General features: G+C 35.7%; 1 pseudogene; it reads right to left on the reverse strand.

The window, feature by feature from the left end:
* Positions 1–1,024: 1,024 nt before the first annotated feature.
* Positions 1,025–1,553, reverse strand: LOC119525656 (annotated as a pseudogene).
* Positions 1,554–5,786: the final 4,233 nt, after the last annotated feature.

Raw genomic sequence — 5,786 nt, forward strand, 5'->3', positions numbered from 1 at the left:
AATAGCCACCACACATGGCCAGCTATATGGTATGCAGGGAGATGATATGTGAAGAAACATTATCAGAAATCAAGAGAAAAATCACATTGCCTATTGCTAGGGTAAGGTTTTTTTGTATTTTCACACTTTAACCTCTCTGATCTCTTTTTGGATCCTCAACATCAGCTCATGCACAGTAGAGACCCAAGACTTACTAGCCATCTTTGAGCAAAATGTCTGTCTTAACCCAGAATTCTCTCCCTTGTCTTCACACTAGGCATACCTGAGATGCCTTTACAAAATCATTGTATTCAGGTTACACCCCAGTCTAATTAAATTAGAATTTCTGATTATGAGACACAGTACCAGTATTTTTAATGCTCCCCAGGTGCTTCCAATAAAAGAAAAGTTTTAGACCACAGACATTATCCCCATACATAACCATATAAATAGACCTTGAAAATGGGAAAGACATATGGAATAAACACATGAGCTCTGGAAATCATATAAATTTTAAATATATAAAAAGAGATTTGTACATTTCTCCAGTTTATATGGGTTGTTTATGAGACAAATTACACCATAGTTAAAATAAAATAAACTTCAGAGTTTAGTCATGCAGTGGTTATTAATCATGAAGAATCCCAGAATTCTCCCCAATTTCACTGAAGAAATAAAAGAGAAACAATATTCAGATATGACATATGGACAGGAATGGCAGCCATGAGACCTAAAGATTGATATGACTAAAGAGGCAGAATGCACATTTCTAAATGTTTGGGATTTTTTGTCTTTTCCAAGCCATACTCCAAAAGTGATGGAAGATTCATGGAGATTAGGCTATTCTGCTGAGGACCCTCCAAAGTGCCCTCTTAATATTCCTGTTCCTCAGGTTGCAGATGAAGGAGTTCAGCATGGGGGTGATAACAGTGTACATCACTGAGGCCACGGCACCCTTCCTGGGGGAAGAAGAGACAGCTGAACTAAGGTACACTCCTAGGCCTGTTCCATAAAATAAGCAAACAACTGACAGGTGAGAGCCACATCATCCACCTGATGATGTGACTCTCAGAATGGAGGAAACAATTTTACAGTAGGAAAACAAGATCCCTGAGATAGGAAGAAAACCAGAGATGACACCAACAATATACATTAATAAGTTATTCATGGAGGTGTCAGAACAGGCAAGGTTGAGAAGTTGAGAAGGGTCACAGAAGAAATGAGAAATTTCAACATCCTTAAAGAGGGTAACCTGTAATGCAATCAAATTGTGCAAGTGGGATATGAAAAGGCTGATGAAAATTGATACTATAATCAACAAGCCTCAGAGGCAGGGATTTATGATGATCTGGTAGTGCAGAGGATGACAGATTGCCACAAACTGATCATAGGCCACTGCAGTTAGAAGCAGACTGTCCAAACATCCAAAAAGCATAAAAAAAAGACATCTGAGTCAGACAGCCTGCATAGGAAATGAATCTTCTGGAAGTTTGCATGTTCACAGTCATCTTTGGGACTGTGGTGGAGGTGAAACCCATGTCAGCCAAGGACAAGTTAGAGAGGAAAAAGTACATGGCAGCATGCAGGTGGGAGTCAGAGATGACAGACGGTGTGATGAATAGGTTCCCAAGCATGGAGACCAGGTACATAGACAGGAACAGCCCAAGCAGGACAGGTTGCAGTTCTGGATCCTCAGAGAGGCCCAAGAGGACGAATTCTGAGACATATGTTAGATTCTGTGGGTCCAAGTGGCCAGTACACCTTTTGGAAAAGAAAAGACTATGGTAAATTAGAAGGAAATGGACAGACACCCAGCACTCTGCCTATATTTCAAATTCAAGCAATTCAAATGTAAGGCATTCACACTTAAGTAGTATATTCCTCAATAACTTTAGCAATATTTGTCAGGTGTGGCAAACACCTTCTACTTAGAATTCCTTCCTCAAAGTTTCTGTGCTATTCACGTTTCTCCATACACTCACTTTAGAGAAATTCAATTGAAGAGACAAGCATATTTACACTTAATAAATCCATGAACACAGTAAATGTAGTCCCCTACTGTTGAAGTAATAATTTGGTATCAGGGAAGCCTTTCTCCCTTTAAGAATAAAGACCTTTATCCCCTTAAGAAAAGTGTCTAATTAAAGCATCCTAAGAGGAAGTCATTTATATCTTATTTTATTCATATACGGTGTGTGAAATTTCTTTGATTTAGAATATTTTACATGTTCTATAGGAGCTAGAACCACATTATCATGATGTAATTTAAAGCCATATGTTCGTAATTAGGAAACATTATTAAATGTCAGTTATCTTGATGAGTTTTCATCATTCTTTGGTTTTCTGACTCTCCCTTTCATAGAAATAAGTGGTGTCTCAAATATATGGGTTGTTTATCCCAAATGTTTTCATATATAACTCCTTAACTTTTGCTTCAATGTACTTCAAATTTTGATAAATAAGATTTTTTTGGTTATATGCAAAAATTATACAGCATTGTTGACCTTGAAGTTGGCATTAATGTACAAAGCACATTTCAACTATTAAATGGCAATAAACTTTTAAGAAATACACAGTTCCTGTTTTTTTTTATTTTATGTGGAGTTATTTACATGAGCTCTGCCTAATTTCAGGGATGTAGCTGGGATTTGATGCTACCATGTACCTTTTTTGTCTCCATTTTGTAGAGGCTTGGTAAAAATGCTTAAATGTATTTCTAATCCTAAATATTTTTCAAGTTTTGTTTCTTCCTCAAATCCTATCGTTTTATTTACAGTTGAGGAACTCAGGGCAAGGAGTCCTCAAGTTCATATATGAAACACACACTTCTTATGCCAAGTTAACCATTATTCAAATTAATCCTTCCTAATAAGTGATTACAATTCTCTTTATTTCAGTATCCTGAAGATAACTCAGGTCTTTAGTTTTCCTGGAAGTGTTGCTATATCATTTATTTTGGGTAGATGCAATAGTAATACAAATAGGGACAAACAAATGGGTAGTTTGCACAAATCTAATATTGTGATATTGTAATAGATTAAACAAAATAATATAAACTGTATAGGTGAGTGGTCTTCAATGTTAATTAATGATTATAATTACCTGTGGTTCTCTGGAAATCTATTAATGAGCTGAACATACATGAGATCCAGTAAAATCAGGATGTCTATAGCCAGGGCAGAGGACAATTGCATTATAATATTTCCAGGCACTTATTAAATGCACTATTAATATTGCCAAGCATATCATCATTAATACCCACTTTCAATATTAAAAATATAAACATTAAATAATATGATTCCTAAATAATATTTCATAGAGAATAAACTATTACTGATAAAACTTGAATTTTCTTGCTACCCATTCTCTCCACAACTGTGCCCCAAAGATAAACATGTCATGAATTTGGACATAATTTTGCTGTCCATACTTCCATAGTGTTAGTTAATTTATGTATTTCTAAAATCTTGTCTTGCAAATTTTCCTGCATAATTTATTACTACACATATTGACCTCAGAATGTTATCATTTACTATGAGTAATTTAAGTATTTCTGTAAAGTACATACACAGAAATAAAATACTTTATTTGGTGCATAGTTTAGCTGAGGAATTGGCTTTGTTTTATCAATTCCTTATTACAATTCTATGAAAATTCTTGTGCCTTTCTCCACATCACAGTGAGAATTTCTATAAGTTATGTGCCTGGAGAAGAGTTATTTGAGTTGTAAAAATAAATGCATATTCAGTGCTACTATTTATTGCCTACATGTATTGTCCTAATAGAAAAAATGAGTTACTATCAACTACATCTTCCTATTTTAAAGCTGTGTAATCAAAAATATTCCTGATGTCTGTCTAGCAAAAGTCATTCCATGAGAGTCCATATGGAATATATGTCTTGTGTAAGAAGTACATTTACAATGTTTCTTCTTATGTTTTTCTGGATGGGAACAAATCAGATTTGAAAAGAAAACATTTATTCATATCTGGTGGAGAAGACATAGTCCTGGTACCAGAGTCTGGAGATGAGACCCACATCTTTCTTCAAATGTGAAGTGTGTATAAAATTCTCAGCCTCTGTGTGTCCATTTACCTTATTTAGAAATGAGGAAAATAACACCCATCATATACATGTGTTTAACCTAAAGGAGGCAGAGCCTAATAGTCACTTTTAAAATCAGAATTTGAATCCTTATTGGAAAAGCAGGTTTATGGATGAAATGCAATACTAAGAAAGTTTTAATGAGGTTGTATTACAATGTGACATAGAGGCTGAAGTCTTTCTTGTCTCATGGTGTTGTTGCTTGGAATGAATTTAATCTTAAAATATGTCACAGTCCACACAGAAAACTATACCTGTTCCTTCTATTTTGATCCTTTTTTCTAACTTGTGAAAATCTCTACATTTTAACAATATTTGAATAGTGTAGATCCTATTAAATGGAAAATAATAGGCCCCAAAGTCCATGGCATAGGTACAACAGGTCCTCTTTTATCTTGTCCCTAGCACTATCTGACTTCCCTGAAAGGGATGACGTTACAGGCAGTACATGACCCAATGTATGGTGTCATATGGACTATGTGGTGTTTCTGTTGAATCAAGGCAGGGTCTATTCAATATTTAACAAATTTTAAAAATTTTATTGCCAGTTTAGGAGCAAAGATGGTATAAAACCTGGGAAATATGAAGTAAATGAAACTCAGCAATTTTCCTCCATGTACTCAGTAACTCCTGTTAGAAGGACAGACAAAATAAAATGTATTGTCAGGGTTCCATTGAAAATCAACCTTCAGATCACATTGTATTTTAATCAAATTGTATGAATCTTAGTTCTATAAATATTAATAATATCAATAATTATAATATTTAAAATTTATTTTCCCTTATTCTGTATATCTATCACATATTGAGCCATACATTCAGTGCAGTTGTATAAACTATGAATTGTTTCAAGTGACAATGTTGAACTTCAGACATATTAAGAAATTGCTCCATGTCTTATGGATAATACACAGTTCAGAAAGGCTTCAAAATGAATATTTTGGCTTCCAAGGATGATGAGCTGAACTTATTCCTTTCATCTCTAAGAAATCAGAAAATATAGAGATTTCTTGAGGTCATAATAAAGGCAAATCTGTTGTACGTCTATTAAAAGTTTCCAGTTTCCTGAGTATGGCTAGGACCTGAGACACTGACATTGTATCTCCCTTTGAGATAAGGAGAGGCTGAATTACAAGGGTATACAAGAAAGTGGGAAGCTTAGGAAACGTCCAGAAGCAAGAAAAAGAGGGAGATCATCCCTGGTTTTTAGAACAGTTTAGAGGTTCCAAAGGGAGAAGGAAAGTTCTGGAATCTTTACCAGAACCAAGGACATAGATTTCACATGCTTCACATGCAGTTTGATGTCTCCTGCTTGGCTATTGCAACTGTCTACTTGTCCTGATGATGAGGAAACAATGCTCCTCACTCAGTCCTGCATCCACTCTCTCCCAGAAACTCACTGGACCGGGATGTGTTTCTGCTGGGTCATGACAGAAGTGTGCAGGTCAGCTGACCATCCCCTGCATTGTGAGAAACGAAGGTTGTGGTTACTTCCTCAGGACTGGAAAAAACACAAAGTCTGGTATGGGCCTCCTGGTGCTGTAGATGTCTCTGGGAGGAGATACATATTCAGATTCAGCTGCACAGGGGCTGGCAAACTGAAAGCTAGAGGTTACATGGGGATTATTTGCAGTTGCACAGCCGTGGGATCTCAATACATAGAGCTCATAATTAGCTAAATTGGTCTATGCCATCTGAATCTC

Source organism: Choloepus didactylus (genome assembly GCF_015220235.1).
Source record: "Choloepus didactylus isolate mChoDid1 chromosome 25 unlocalized genomic scaffold, mChoDid1.pri SUPER_25_unloc2, whole genome shotgun sequence".
In the NCBI taxonomy this organism is placed as follows: domain Eukaryota; kingdom Metazoa; phylum Chordata; class Mammalia; order Pilosa; family Megalonychidae; genus Choloepus; species Choloepus didactylus.